General features: G+C 42.4%; 1 long non-coding RNA gene across 1 annotated transcript; it reads left to right on the top strand.

The window, feature by feature from the left end:
- Nucleotides 1–16,658, top strand: LOC122460165. The gene is made up of 4 exons (XR_006281278.1): nucleotides 1–321; nucleotides 421–499; nucleotides 14,897–15,193; nucleotides 15,667–16,658. It is a non-coding gene; the product is annotated as an uncharacterized LOC122460165 (long non-coding RNA).
- Nucleotides 16,659–16,887: the final 229 nt, after the last annotated feature.

The raw sequence follows: 16,887 nt of genomic DNA, 5'->3' as shown, positions 1-16,887 counted from the left end.
TTCCGGAAACAAAGGGGAAGGCGGGGCGCTTGTGTGATGTCCTGGCGCGCGCCGCCGCCGCCGCCGCCGCCACCGCCCCCTGAGAGCTACGCGAGGGGAGCGGCTCCCGGCCAGCTCGTGCTGGAGGAGCGCGGGGGCGGGGCCCGGTTTGTGGTTAAAGGGGAATAAAAGCCTCGTTCGGAAAGGGGCTAAAGCCAAGCGGTGCCGGGCTGAGGAAGCCACGCGCGTGTCTGAGGCGCGTGTCGCGGGTCTGGAGCCTTTGCCAAAAAAAAAAAAAAAAAAAAAGAGGAAATTGCCCAACGACCCCTTCCCCCGATAAATGTGACTCCGCTTGTTATAAATAATCCGATCTCCTCCCCCCATCTGTCTGCCCGGCCAGCAGGGATGTGTGTACACCAGAGCTCCCGCGTGCGGCCTTAGAATATGCTTCCCTGACCACAGATTAAACCTGGGCCATTTTGCAGATATCTCCACTAGTGTATCCAGTGCATACAAACTGGTAACTGTGTGCGAGGTTTTTGAAAGCCGTAATGAATTACACTATTTTTATTGGTTTCAGAGTAGCAGCCGTGTTAGTCTGTATTCGCAAAAAGAAAAGGAGGACTTGTGGCACCTGAGAGACTAACAAATTTATTTGAGCATAAGCTTTCGTGAGCTACAGCTCACTTCATCGGATGCATTTGGTGGAAAATACAGTGGGGAGATTTATATACACACACACAGAGAACATGAAACAATGGGTTTTATCATACACACTGTAAGGAGAGTGATCACTTAAGATAAGCCATCACCAGCAGCAGGGGGGGCAAAGGAGAAAACCTTTCATGGTGACAAGCAAGGGGGGCCATTTCCAGCAGTTAACAAGAATATCTGAGGAACAGTGGGGGGTGGGGTGGGGGGAAGAAATACCATGGGGAAATAGTTTTACTTTGTGTAATGACTCATCCATTCCCAGTCTCTATTCAAGCCTAAGTTAATTGTATCCAGTTTGCAAATTAATTCCAATTCAGCAGTCTCTCGTTGGAGTCTGTTTTTGAAGCTTTTTTGTTGAAGGATAGCCACTCTTAGGTCTGTGATCGAGTGACCAGAGAGATTGAAGTGTTCTCCGACTGGTTTTTGAATGTTATAATTCTTCACGTCTGATTTGTGTCCATTCATTCTTTTACGTAGAGACTGTCCAGTTTGACCAATGTACATGGCAGAGGGGCATTGCTGGAACATGATGGCATATATCACATTGGTAGATGTGCAGGTGAACGAGCCTCTGAATGTATGGCTGATGTGATTAGGCCCGATGATGGTGTCCCCTATATAGATATGTGGACAGAGTTGGCAACGGGCTTTGTCGCAAGGATAGGTTCCTGGGTTAGTGGTTCTGTTGTGTGGTGTGTGGTTGCTGGTGAGTATTTGCTTCAGATTGGGGGGCTGTCTGTAAGCAAGGACTGGCCTGTCTCCCAAGATCTGTGAGAGTGATGGGTCGTCCTTCAGGATAGGTTGTAGATTCTTGATGAGGCGTTGCAGAGGTTTTAGTTGGGGGCTGAAGGTGATGGCTAGTGGCGTTCTATTATTTTCTTTGTTGGGCCTGTCCCGTAGTAGGTGACTTCTGGTACTCTTCTGGCTCTGTCAATCTGTTTCCTCACTTCAGCAGGTGGGTATTGTAGTTGTAAGAATGCATGATAGAGATCTTGTAGGTGTTTGTCTCTGTCTGAGGGGTTGGAGCAAATGCAGTTATATTGTAGAGCTTGGCTGTAGACAATGGATCGTGTGGTATGATCTGGATGAAAGCTAGAGGCATGTAGGTAGGAATAGCGGTCAGTAGGTTTCCGATATAGGGTGGTGTTTATGTGACCATCGCGTATTAGCACTGTAGTGCAGGAAGTGGATCTCTTGTGTGGACTGGTCCAGGCTGAGGTTGATGGTGGGATGGAAGTTGTTGAAATCCTGGTGGAATTCCTCAAGGGCTTCTTTTCCATGGGTCCAGATGATGAAGATGTCATCAATGTAGCGCAAGTAGAGTAGGGGCATTAGGGGACGAGAGCTGAGGAAGCGTTGTTCTAAGTCAGCCATAAAAATGTTGGCATACTGTCGGGCCATGCGGGTACCCATGGCAGTGCCGCTGATTTGAAGGTATACATTGTCCCCAAATGTGAAATAGTTATGGGTGAGGACAAACTCACAAAGTTCAGCCACCAGGTTAGCCGTGACATCATCGGGGATACTGTTCCTGACGGCTTGTAGTCCATCTTTGTGTGGAACGTTGGTGTAGAGGGCTTCTACATCCATAGTGGCTAGGATGGTGTTTTCAGGAAGATCACCAATGGATTGTGGTTTCCTCAGGAAGTCAGTGGTGTCTTGAAGATAGCTGGGAGTGCTGGTAACGTAGGGCCTGAGGAGGGAGTCTACATAGCCAGACAATCCTGCTGTCAGGGTGCCAATGCCTAACACCTCTGTCATAACACAACATATCGATTTAAGCATTTTAATCTGACGGATGTGCCAAAAGAATCCTGCATTAAAATAAAATTAGGGCTGCAAAGTCAAAAGTTAGGAAATGCCAGAATTAAGATAATATTTGCGGAGTTGTTGGAGTCATGTTGGTCCTAGAATATTGAAGAGACAAGGGGGGTCAGGTAATATCTTTTATTGGACCAACTTCTGTTGGTCAGAGAGAGAAGCTTTCAAGCTTATGCCCAAAAGATCTGAAGAGCTTGTCTCTTTCACCACAGAAGTTGCTTCAATAACAGATATAACCTTGCTCACCTTGTCTCTCTAAAATAGTGGCAGTCACATCCCTGAATTGTAGGCCAGAATCATTAAGTTCTGGTCTACAGTTTCTTGTTTTTCTAGACTCATTTTCAGTAATTTTTTGAGATAAAATCACTTTGTGCTCAGCACTTTGGAAAACACCTCATTCCCCTCTCTTACTTATCCACACTGTGCACTGAATGAGGGAGGGATTCTGTGGGAAAAAATGTGATCATGCAATTAAAGACTGTATCTTAATGCATACACAAAGGGGTCCAAACTAAAGTTGCACAGGCAGCCTGAATTCTATCATTTAGATTTATAGATTCATAGGTATTAAGGTCAGAAGGGACCATTCTGATCATCTAGTCTGACCTTCTGCACAACGCAGGCCACAGAATGTCACCCACCCACTCTTGCAAAAAACCTCACCTATGTCTGAGCTATTGAAGTCCTCAAATTGTGGTTTAAAGACTTCAAGGTGCAGAGAATCCTCCAGCAAGTGATCCGTGCCCCATGCTACAGAGGAAGGCAAAAAAGCTCCAGGGCCTCTTCCAATCTGCCCCAGAGGAAAATTCCTTCCCGACCCCAAATACGGCGATCAGCTAAACCCTGAGCCTATGGGCAAGATTCACCAGCCAGATACTACAGAAAATTCTTTCTTGCGTAACTCAGATCCCACCCATCTAATATCCCATCAGAGGCCAGTAGGCCTATTTACCATGAATATTTAAAGATCAATTAATTACCAAAATCACGTTATCCCATCATACCATCTCCTCCATAAATTTATCGAGTTTAATCTTAAAGCCAGATAGATCTTTTGCCCCCATTGCTTCCCTTGGAAGGCTATTCCAAAACTTCACTCCTCTGATGGTTAGAAACCTTCATCTAATTTCAAGTCTAAACTTCCTGGTGGCCAGTTTATATCCATTTGTTCTTGTGTCCACATTGGTACTGAGCTTAAATAATTCCTCTCCCTCTCTGGTATTTATCCCTCTGATATATTTATAGAGAGCCATCTTATCTCCCCTCAACCTTCTTTTAGTTAGGCCAAGCTCCTTGAGTCTCCTTTCATAACACAAGTTTTCCATTCCATCTAGTAGCCCTTCTCTGTATCTGTTCCAGTTTGAATTCATCCTTTTTAAACATGGGAGACCAGAACTGCACACAGTATTCCAGGTGAGGTCTCACCAGTGCCTTTTGTAACGATACTAAAACCTCCTTATCCCTACTGGAAATACCTCTCCTGATGCATCCCAAGACCGCAGCTTTTTTAGTTAAATTTTAGTTTTAGCTTTTTTCACAGCCATATCACATTGGCAGCTCATAGTCATCCTATGATCAACCAATACTCCAAGGTTCTTCTTCTCCTCCTCCATTACTTCTAATAGACGCATCCCCAGCTTATAACTAAAATTCTTGTTATTAATCCCTAAATATATAACCTTACACTTCTTACTATTAAATTTCATCCTATTACTATTTCTCCAGTTTACAAGGTCATCCAGATCCTCCTGTATGATATCCCAGTCCTTCTCTAAATTGGCAATACCTCCCAGCTTTATATCATCTGCAAACTTTATTAGCACACTCCCACTTTTTGTGCCGAGGTCAGTAATAAAAAGATTAAATAAGATTGGTCCCAAAACTGATCCCTGAGGAACTCCACTGGTAATCTCCCTCCAGCCTGACAGTTCACCTTTCAGTAGGACCCGTTGTAGTCTCCCCTTTAACCAATTCCTTATCCACCTTTTGATGTTCATACTGATCCCCATCTTTTTCAATTTAACTAATAATTCCCCATGTGGCACGGTATCAAACGCCTTACTGAAATCTAGGTAAATTAGGTCCACTGCGTTTCCTTTATCTAAAAAATCTGTTACTTTCTCAAAGAAGGAGATCAGGTTGGTTTGGCATGATCTACCTTTTGTAAAACCGTGTTGCATTTTGTCCCATTTACCATTGACTTCAATGACCTTAACTACTTTCTCCTTCAAAATTTTTTCCAAGACCTTACATACTACAGATGTCAAACTAACAGGCTTGTAGTTACCCGGATCACTTTTTTTTCCTTTCTTAAAAATAGGAACTATATTAGCAATTCTCCAATCATACGGTACAACTCCTTAGTTTACAGATTCATTAAAAATTCTTGCTAATGGGCTTGCAATTTCAGGTGCCAATTCCTTTAATATTCTTGGATGAAGATTATCTGGGCCCCCCGATTTAGTCCCATTAAGATGTTTGAATTTTGCTTCTACTTCGGATTTGGTAATATCTACCTCCACATCCTCATTCCCATTTGTCATGCTACCATTATCCCTAAGATCCTCTTTAGCCTTATTAAAGACTGAGGCAAAGTATTTGTTTAGATATTGGGCCATGCCTAGATTATCCTTAACCTCCACTCCATCCTCAGTGTTTAGCGGTCCCACTTCTTCTTTCTTTGTTTTCTTCTTATTTATATGGCTATAGAACCTTTTACTATTGGTTTTAATTCCCTTTGCAAGGTCCAACTCCACTTGACTTTTAGCCTGTCTCACTTTATCCCTACATGTTCTGACCTCAATAAGGTAGCTTTCCTTGCTGATCCCTCCCATCTTCCACTCCCTGTATGCTTTCTGCTGCTTCTTAATCACCTCTCTGAGATGCTTGCTCATCCAGCTTGGTCTACAACTCCTGCCTATGAATTTTTTCCCCTTTTTTGGGATGCAGGCTTCCGATAGCTTCTGCAGCTTTGATTTAAAGTAATCCCAGGCCTCCTCTACCTTTAGATCCATAAATTCTTCAGTCCAATCCACTTCCCTAACTAATTTTGAAGGCTTGACTTTGCACTCTTAATTTTATTTTATCATAGTTTATTTGTATATCACAGAAGGTGATAGTCCAGCTCTACTCAGCGCTGGTTTAGGTTAGGCTTCAGCCAGGGGTGAAAGTGAGCCGGTATGGGCCGGTACAGCGTACGGGTAAGAAGCCAGTACCGGCCCATATGCAGCCCCCATTAAAGCGCTGCTTTACTTCAGATGGAGTACTGTGTCCAATTTTGGTCACCAATGTATAGAATGGATGTGGAGAAACAGGAAAGGATCCAGAGGTGAGCGACCAAGATGATAACAAGGATGGAATGCAAGCCTTATGAGCAAAGGCTGAGGGAACTGGGTATGTTTAGTTTGCAAATAAAGGAGATTAAGAGGGGACATGATAACAGTCCTCAAATACTTGAAAGGCTGCTACAAAAAAGATGGAGAAAAGTTTTTCTCTCTTGCCACAGAGGGCAGGACAAGAGGCAATGGGTTCAAACAATAGCATAGCTGATTTAGATTAAATCTCAGAAAAAAACTTTCTAACTGTAAGTACAGTAGGACAGTGCAACACAGTGCCTAGGGAGCTTATGGAAGCTCTTTCCCTGGAGGTTTTCAGAAGGAGGCTGAATAGCCATCTGTCTTGGGTGGTAGAGACACAACTCAGTGGTTCTATGATTCTATGTATGTTGCCTACATTATTAAAAAACAACTGAAAAAACAGAAATTCTGTTATGCGGAACCATATTAACCCCCTACATTCGTCATCAGCAAGATTGTAAACATTGATTAGACCCACAGCACAGATCTCTGTCACTAAAAGAGTAGTTCTGATAACAGTAGCAGACTTTTATCCTTTATAGACCAGCCACTAGAGGGGGATGAAACACACATTTTGCTAGTGGATTTCACAGCTATTTGCTAGACAAGAGAGGAATACTGAGACTAAGAAATCCTGGGTTCTATTTCAGGTTCTGGATGGGAGGGTTCTCTAGTGATTACACACCCTACTTTCTTTGTGTATCCTGCTGCAACCCCTCGCATGTACCCCTGCAGCCTGTTTCTTTTCCCTTCTCTGCTTCTATCCACCCCTACAGCCTCTTTCTGCTCCTATGACCCGACAAAAAGAACAGGAGTACTTCTGGCACCTTAGAGACTAACAAATTTATTAGAGCATAAGCTTTAGTGGTCTACAGCCCGGATGCATAGAATGGAACATATAGTTTTATATATATATATATATATATATATATATATATATATAAGTTGGAAGTTACCATACAAACTGTGAGAGGCTAATTAGTTAAGATGAGCTATTATCAGCAGGAGAAAAAAACTTTTGTAGTGATAATCAAGATGGCTCATTTAGACAGTTGACAAGAAGGTGTGAGGATACTTAAGTTAAGGAAATAGATTCAATATGTGTAATGACCAAGCCACACCCAGTCTCTATTCAAACCCAAGTTAATGGTATCTAGTTTGCCTATTAATTCAAGCTCAGCAGTTTCTCCTTGGAGTCTATTTCCTTAAGTTAAGTATCCTCACACCTTCTTGTCAACTGTCTAAATGGGCCATCTTGATTATCACTACCAAAGTTTTTTTCTCCTGCTGATAATAGCTTACCTTAATTAATTAGCCTCTCACAGTTTGTATGGTAACTTCCAACTTATATATATATATATATATATATATATATATATATATAACTATATGTTCCATTCTATGCATCCGGGCTGTAGCCCACGAAAGCTTATGCTCAAATAAATTTGTTAGTCTCTAAGGTGCCACAAGTATTCCTATTCTTTTTGCAGATACAGACTAATACAGCTGCTACTCTGAAATATGACCCTACAGTCTGTATCTGTTCCCCACTCTGCACTGTGCACCCCCACAGCTTTTGCCCCTGTCCCCACTGCATCTTATCTCTGCTGCCCCCTCTTCCTTATCTCCCCAAATCTTGTCTCTAGCTCTATCCTCTCTGGTAGGATTTCAGTCTCCACTGTCCCTACCCCTCCAGCCTATCTCTGTCCCCTCCACAGCTACCCCGCTGTGCAGCCTATCTCGGCTTCCACTCTCTGACCCTATCATACTCACTTTTCTTTGGCTCTATCCCCACAATCTGTCTCTGTTTCCACTGTGCCCCTGTTCCTCCCCTGCTCAAATTGTCTCTGCTTCTCCTTCTCCACCCCTTTCTGCCTTTCAGTCAGGCTGAGTTCTCCTTATATTAAGTGCTACCAGTAGAGGGAGACTTGAGAGCACAGAAGAGACTGTTTTCCTGCTCTCAGTTCCTGTTTCTGGCTGCACAGCAGCCTCCAGCTGAGAAAAAGAGCAATTGCCAGGAAAGTTCTGCTAATATCCTATAGCCCTAGGCTGGAGCATGCTAAGTACAGATGAAATCTTCAGAGAATTTAGCTGAAAAATTCTACCAAGACTGTACTGAGCATATGTAAACTGAGAAAGCTTGTAACTTGGCTGAATTTTGGCAGATTTTCATGGGAGTGGTAAAAGATATATCCTTGAGACAGGAGCAACCCCTTTGCCAAATTTCAAGTCCCTGTACCAAACATGCTAGGGCTTCTCAATGAAAACAGTTGAAAAAATGTTTTAACATGGGAAAAATAATATATTTTCTCTAGGGCTGTGGATTAATTGCAGTTAACTCACGCGATTAACTCAAAAAAAGTAATCACGATTAAAAAAATTAATCGTGATTAATCGCAGTTTTAATTACAAGGTTAAACAATAGAATATCAATTGAAATGTATTAAATATTTTGGATGTTTTTCTACATTTTCACAGATATTGTATTCTGTGTTATAATTGAAATCAAAGTGTATATTATTTTTTATTACAAATATTTGCACTGTAAAAATGATAAACAAAAGAAATAGTATTTTTCAATTCACCTGATACAAGTACTGTAGTGCAATCTCTTTGTCGTGAAAGTGTAGATTTACAACTGTTGATTTTTTTTGTTACATAATTGCACTCAAAAACAAAACAATGTAAAACTTAAGAACCTACAAGTCTACTCAGTCCTACTTCTTTTTCAGCCAATCGCTAAGGCAAACAGCTTCATTTACATTTACAGGAGATAATGCTGCCCTCTTCTTATTTACAATGTCACCAGAAAGTTAGAACAGGCATTTTCATGGCACTTTTGTAGCCAGCATGGCAAGGTATTTACATGCCAGATATGCTAAACATTTGTATGCCCCTTTATGCTTTGGCCAACATTCTAGAGGACATACTTCCATGCTGATGACGCTCGTTAAAAAAATAATGCGTTAATTAAATTTGTGACTGAACTCCTTGGGGGAGAATTGTATGTCCCCTGCTCCCTTTTACTCGCATTCTGCCATATATTTCATGTTATAAGCAGTCTCAGATGATGACCCAGCACATGTTGTTCATTTTAAGAACACTTTCACTGCAGATTTCACAAAATTCAAAGAAGGTACCAATGTGAGATTTCTAAAGATAGCTACAGCACTTAACCCAAAGTTTAAGAATCTGAAGTGCCTTCCAAAATCTGAGAGGGACAAGGTGTAAAGCATGCTTTCAGAAGTCTTAAAAGAGCAACACTCCTATGCGGAAACTACCGAATCCAAATTAGCAAAAAAGAAAATCAGCTTTGTGCTGGTAGCATCTGACTCAGATAATGAAAATGAACATGTGTCAGTCCACACTGCTTTGGATTCTTATAATGCAGAACCCGTCAGCATGGACATATGTCCCCTGGAATGGTGGTTGAAGCATGAAGGGACATATGAATTTTTAGTGCATCCGGCACATAAATTTATTGTGATTCTGGCTACAACAGTGCCATGAGAACACCTGTTCTCACTGGCAGGTGACATTGTAAACAAGAACTGGGCAGTATTATCTCCTGCAAATGTAAACTAACTTGTTTGTCTGAGTGATTGGCTTAACAAGAAGTAGGACTGAGTGGACTTGCAGGCTCTAAAATTTTACATTGTTTTATTTTTGAATACAGTTTTTTTGTACATAATTCTACATTTGTAAGTTCAACTTTCATGATAAAGAAATTGCACTACAGTACGTGTATTAGGTGAATTGAAAAATACTCTTTCTGTTGTTTTTTACAACAAATACTTGTAATCAAAAATAAATATAAAGTGAGCACTGTACACTTTGTATTCTGTGTTGTAATTGAAATCAATATATTTGAAAATGTAGAAAACATCCAAAAATATTTAAATGAATGGCATTCTCTTATTGTTTAACAGTGCGATTAATCACACGGTTAATCATGATTAATTTTTTTAATCGCTTGACTGCCGTAATTTTCGCCTAACTATATTCTGAGAAACATATCAGCTGTTTTTACATAATGTTCAACAAGAACAAAATTTAGCTTGATGCAAACATCTGGCATGGGACATTTCAGTTTGAATAGTTACAATTTAGCAAAGTTATATGGAACTGAAAACAGAGTCTTATCATGGAAAGTGTTGAGGAACCTTAACTATAGGCATTGCTATAAGCTCTACCTACAGTACCTGGGTTCTGTTCTGATGGACCCTAAGAACTCAGTATAATATCTCCCCAGGACGTTGTACTGAGTTTATGATATTCTGGGAGACCTTAATTCAGCGCATAACAAGGCCTTGGTAGACCCTGATGCAAGAATAAAGTAGGGCCCCCCTTCCCAATTCCAAAATCCACCCCTCCATCTCCTCCACAGCCCCAATCCAGCCCCTGCCCACTCCAGCTTCTGCCTAGCTTCCCTGAAGTGCTGATCCAGCTCCCCCTCCACCCCCCTGAAGTCTCCTTCAGTCCAGTCCTCAGCTTCCACAGCTCCAATCCAGTCACCCCTCCAGGCCCTTTTGGCTTCCATCCCGCACCCCCTCTTCCCTGATCCACACCCACATCTATTTAGGCCTCCACAAACTCTCCTCCAGGTCGATCCCTTCGTCCCCTCCAGCTTCTCTCTAAACCCTTCCATTTTCCCCATCTCTGATCTACCCCCAAGTTTCACTCCAGCCTCCTTTCCCCGCCTGCAGCAGCTCTGATTCAGACCCCCAGCTCCATCCAGTTATGCTCCAACCCCTGCTAAGATCTAGCCTCCTCGATTTTCCTTCTCCAGTCCCTCCCCCCACACTCTCCTAGCCCATGCAAACCAGCCAATGCTTTTACCTTATGCTCCATCTTTGAGGGAGAGGGGGCACCATATCGCCTGTCTACCTCCACCCCCACCTGAGCATCCCCTGGTTCTGTGATCCCTCCACAACTTTTCTGCACATCCTTTCTGGCTGCTCACACATGGCGCCCAGGGTCTCTCTGGCTGGAGGGCTCCCCCATTGCAGCTGCCTCCCTGCCCTGGAGGGCCAACATGTTCCCCTCTCCACCTGCAGCCCCTTTCCTATAGCACAGATCATCTTCTGCCAGGTTGGTGGTGGCATGAATGGGGATACATAAATGTGTCTAGATCCAATTACCCTCTGCGCTGATTGGGTCCTGGTGAGACTATACCACTTGCACTGTTGTAGCTATGCCACTGCTTTCATTGCACTTACAGAGGTTCAGTATTTCTCTTCTAATAAATAAAAGCAAGACTCGCCCATAGGAACCTCGTGCACATTGGTCTCCCCCTGTCATCTCTGCTGCACCCTTTCTCCTATCTTAAGACCCTGCAGAGGGCCCTCTATGCGATTGGGAATGAATGCTGAGGGTTGGGGTAGAACAGTGAGGGCTTGGAGTTTATGTGGATCATCTTCCCTTGAAAACCAAGAGAAAATCTCCTCAAAACATAATACAGCCTGCTACTGTTAACTTTTCTGCAGAGCCTGTCTGAGGTGTGCAACTTTTGGGGTGGGCTCCATGGCTAGCTGAAGATGGAGGAGTCTTGGCAGTGCACTTTAAAAGGAGCTTTGCTGCCAGAAAACCAGACAGGAGGGAATTGTGGAATCAGGGAAGAGGCACAGGATCTCTGTATGGATGGCTCTTACTTCCATTGGGTCCTTGAGATTTATGCAAATCTTGGGGATCCATGGATTGTGAACCTCCTGCTCATTCCAAAGGGGGCCAAACCTAGTCCCTGGATGGGGCAATCTCTAGGAAACATGACAAAGGTAATCTTGAAAAATCTTCCTTTCTCCCTTCATGGCCTCGTCATGTGACTTTTTCCTCTAAAGGCTGGTGAAGTGGCAATCAGATCACTAAAAAGTTTTCACCTACCCATTAAGTAGTTTTAATGCACTAGTTCTCACTACTATATAAAACAAATCACAAGTTTTTAGACCAGGGATTCTCCAACATTTTTCATGGGCTGGATCACATCTTAATAGAATGATTGTCTCTTGGATCCTATTCCCACCTCCACCCCCCCTTCACAATGTAACATCTTTGTGGCAAGCACAGCAATTGCTTATTAAGGGCTTGTCTGCATTACCCGCTGGATCAGCGGGCAGTGATCGATCCGGCAGGGGGATCGATATATCGTGTCTAGTCTAGATAAGATAAATCGACCTTTGAGCACTGTCCCATCAACTCCGATACTCCACCAGGGTGAGAGGTGCAGGCAGAGTCAACGGGAGAGCATCAGCCATCGACTTACCACAGTGAAGACACTGCGGTAAGTAGATCTAAGTACGTCGACTTCAGCTACGTTATTCACATTCTCCTTCCCCAGTGTAGACAGGTCTAAATTGGAAAGTGATATTAATCAAGTATTGTATTTTAATGAGATTTAGAAGTTGGAAACAAAGTCCCCAGTCCTGCAAATGTAACACCGGCGGGCAGGATTGAACTTCGGACCTCTGGAGCTAACTGCATGAGTCTCTACCACATGAACTAAAAGCCTGGCGTCTCTTAGCTAAGGCTGTAGAGCAGACTCAATCTTTCTCTAAGTGGTCTCGGTGCCACTAGATGGGACAGAGCACCACACCCTGAAGGTGTGTGGGTTATACAAGCGCATGTGTAACTTGTGCGCATAGTACCATTGATGTCTACCCATATGAGCAAAACTATGCACATCTGTACATGCTTGCAGGATTGGGGTTTAGGAGAAAAAACATCCCCATGTGACTGTGATGGGTTGGATCACAGAAACCCCCCTGGGACTGCCACCTGATATGCCAAGACTAGTTCTATTCCTGCTTTTCTGCCCTGTCAGCTTAGGACTTCAGTGCCCTGCCTGGTTTGAGCCAGACCCACTAGCCTGCTGCAAACCCAGACCCAGGTCTGAACCGTGTCCCCTAACATCTATAGACTTAACTGAAAACAACTTAGGAAGTGTTCCTGTCCTTGACTCTCAGATGCCCAACTCCCAGTGGGGTCCAAACTCTAAAAAAATCCATTTTACCCTCTATAAAGCTTGTACAGGGTAAACTCATAAATTGTTTGTCCTCTATAACACTGGTAGAGAGATATGTGCAGCTGTTTGCCCACCCCACCCCCCCAAGTATTAATACATACTATGGGTTAATTAATAAGTAAAAAGTGATTTTATTAAATACAGAAAGTAGGATTTAAGTGGTTCCAAGTAGTAAGAGACAAAACAAAGTGAATTACCAAGCAAAATAAAACAAAACAAAACACGTAAGTCTATGTCTAGTACGGTAATAAAACTGAATACAGATAAAAACCTCCCCAGTTCCAGTAAGCTCTCTTTAACAGAGTAATCTCCTTCTAGTCTGGGTCCAGCAATCACTCACATTCCCTGTAGTTACTTTGTACTTTGTTCCAGTTTCTTTCAGGTATCTTTGGGGGTGGATAGGCTCTCTCTTTAGCCATCTGAAGACAAAATGGAGGGGTCTCCCAGGGGTTTAAATAGACTTTCTCTTGTGGGTGAAGACCCCCTCCTCTCTCCTATGCAAAGTCCAGCTACAAAATGGAGTTTTGGAGTCACCTGGGCAAGTCACATGTCCATGCATGACTGAGTTCCTTACCAGCCAAGCCACATTCCTGAGAAAGCTCAGATGTGGATTGGCATCTCCAAGTTCATTGTTGACTTAAGGGCTTCTTGACTGGGCACTTACTGAGAATAGTCTTTTCTCAGGAAGCTAACCAACTGCTTCACTAAAACCTACTTAGAATCAGACAAGTATACAGCCAATATTCATAACTTCAAATACAAAAATGATACATGCATACAAATAGGATTAATAGATTCAGTAAATCATAACCTCTACAGAGATATGGCATATGTAGCATAAAACATATTTCAGTTATGTCATATACATACATTCATAAGCATATTTCCATAAAGCCTTATGGGGGCACCATCTCAGTGACCAACCAGTTCTGCCCAGACCATTAGAAATTGCAGCTTGGATCACCAACGGTCCCTTGACTAGTTTGGTAACTTCTTTTTAGATCAAACTACTTTTGTAATATATGTGGACAAAAGTTTAGACTTTTAAAAAGATTAAAAACTTCTGCATTCCTCCCTCAAGCATTGCTTGGGGATCATTCCCCCAAACCCGCCCCTTCTCACGGTTCGCAGGAAGCCTTAGCTACATCCTTGCGCATGCCTCACTTCCCTGGGCTCCAGGCACAGGTGCAGACTTTCCATTGTGCCAGGGGTGCTCGACCAGCACCAGCTGTGCCCCAGGCCCCACTCTACCTCTTTTCTCAAGGCCACACCCCTGCCCTGCCCCCACCCCAACTCTTCCCACCCCCGCTCCACCCCTGCCCCACATCTTGATGCCCTGTTCCAGCCCCTCCTTGCTCCTTCTCCCTCCCCCCAGTCTCCTGCATGCTGCAAAACAGCTGATTGTGGCAGGAAGGAGGTGCAGGGAGGGAGGGGGAAGTGCTGATGGGGGCCTGCCGGTGGGTGCTGAGCACCCACCACTTTTCCCCCCTGGGTGCTCCAGCCCTGGGCCACCCATGGAGTCAGTACTATGCCTGCATGGATCCTCTGCAGCAGGCTCTGAGGCCTTTTTAACTAATTTTCCTCAATTAATAAACTGGTTGTTTGCATACTTGCTGCAGGGAAGTTAGAACTAGGGTGCGCAGCTTAAAGTAATATTAGCAAGTGAATGCATGGTTTCCATGATATATAGGGTTTACATTTTGTTCAATGGCTTTCAGCAGTCACACAACAACAGTTGTTCCAGCACTCCTGAATTGCTGTTAACATTCAGATTTACTGAAATAGATGATTTGGCTTTCCCCCATTGGCCTGTGTTTACTTTGATACCTTAGCCTCTCCTTCTAGTATTCATATTACTTATTTTGCTCTCTTTTGTACATCTTTTCTTGGGACTTCACCCTGATGTGGAATACACATCTCCAACACCCATGAAAAGTAATGGGAGAATGGGGAGCGTAGCCCATGGCAATCTGAGGGCTCTAGTAAGTCTGCTTTCTCTGCTTCACAGAAACCTTCATATAGTTGAAGCAAAAATGGGAGTTCCATAAAGGAATTCCAAAATGGACTTCACCAGCAAATTGAGAATCTGGAGACGTGTTTGAGTGCTGAGACGGAAAAGGAGATAACCTACCCAAGCAATGAGAACCTCCTGCTCACCAGCCTCAAACTGAAGAGATAATTCTAGACAATAGATGATTTCCTGAAAGAAAAGCAATACTGCCGGTGTGCCAGGAGATCATCCGTGCGGAAATATCCAGATGTTTTCTCATTCTTGACATACTGACAAATCGGCTTAAAAACGAAGGTACTATATTTGCATTTTTCCTAGGGAAACTAAATCATATTGGTTCAATAAAACAGCTGAAGAGAGATGGGGGATAATTTTATAACTTGCATTACATAGGCCCCAATCCTTCTCCCACAGTAATTTCAGTTATTTCAAATTTGTGTTAATAAAACTGTTTTAGAGTAGCATATAATTTAGTGCTTTCATTACACACACACACACACACAATATTCTATATGAAAAACATAGAAAAACATCATAATTGCTAACTAAAGACAAAATATCATGAGTAATAACTAACCATACTGAATATAACTTTGCCCAGTAAGTGTCTTAGTTGGGAAAAAGAACAGTGAGAAGCCTCTCTTCAACAACTGCCTAGTCAGACAACATTCCAGTCAGGACACCAGAAAACTGGGGTTAGAAAAACATGGACTATATTTGAAATTTGAAACTCTGTGTGTTTCAGCCATTCCCTTTTTTCATTCCAGCACGTGATACTTCAAGTAATGATGTTATGAAAACCGCTGAGTGACACTGTACTTCCATTGGAATTTGTTGTCTCTACAAGCACTACCTTTCGAGACTCTCATCAATTCATTTTGCATTAAGCAAGTGACTAACTACTACAAAAATCTAATTGCACAGTTTACTTACTACTAGATATTGCTGGATTGATTCACTCACGTGAGAATATGTAAAACAGAAGATATTGCTCCAAACAAGCCAAAACAAAATGAAGTCTGTGAATAGGAGAAAAGCTTTATGATTTCTTAATCATCATTGATATTATGTCATTGCTCAGAATTTGCTTTGGGCTGCTCTTAAAAATGAAATCATACCCCTGAACTATAACTGGCTTTGCTTCAGCATTACAAATGTGAACCAGGACAACTTCCAAACAAAATGGAAGGATAATTTTCCTGTAAGGTCAGAATGAAGAGAGAGACTTTATGCCTCTCAAAATGGTTCTTAAGCTCAGAAAGACCTAGAAAGAGACTGCCAAAGTGGCCACCCAGGCGATCATCCAACAGATTCCTTACATCTTGTGCCAAATTCCCTTCCTAGCTGCCTGGAATGACAGTCCCATTCAAAGATCGTAACATGGACTCGTAAGAAAATGGAGCTTCTGGAGGCCTGTTTCACTGCAAGGATAAAAAAAAAGACACAAGTATATCCCAATTTATAGGTTACTTATAATGGGGTGTACTGGAATTTTAAGCTAGTGCGACTATATAGTCTCTTCCTGCACTGTGAAAATATTTTCAGATCATTTTACTGTATGTGTAAAAGTATTTTTATGTTCCAAATTCTATGTATTTATAATATTTATTGCTGTTATTTATCTTTTTCAGAGATATTTTATAATATTTCTAAATATGTATTTATTTAAACAAAATTGGAACCTAAACCAGTAGTGATAGGTATTAGTAAGATTTTTTTTTAAAAAGATCCAATAAAAATCTCTTGTTCTGCTGTATGACTCCAGTTCTGCAAAGAACTTGTAAACATTTGTCTAACTTTAAGTACAGGAGCCTCCCATTCACATAAGTTGTTAACACTGGGAATCTGCTGAAGCACACTGCGACTATAATCCCTGATTCACCAGTGACTCTATAAGAAAAATAGGTATGGTAATTAATTGTAATGCTCCAACAGACCACACACCACAATTTCAACTCTGCAGCTTTTGTGTTTCTGTCTGTTACCAG

The sequence above is a fragment of the Dermochelys coriacea genome, chromosome 5 (assembly GCF_009764565.3).
Source record: "Dermochelys coriacea isolate rDerCor1 chromosome 5, rDerCor1.pri.v4, whole genome shotgun sequence".
Classification (NCBI taxonomy): domain Eukaryota; kingdom Metazoa; phylum Chordata; order Testudines; family Dermochelyidae; genus Dermochelys; species Dermochelys coriacea.
The sequence above is the reverse complement of the archived record's forward strand: the minus strand, read 5'-3'. Positions and strand labels throughout refer to the sequence as shown.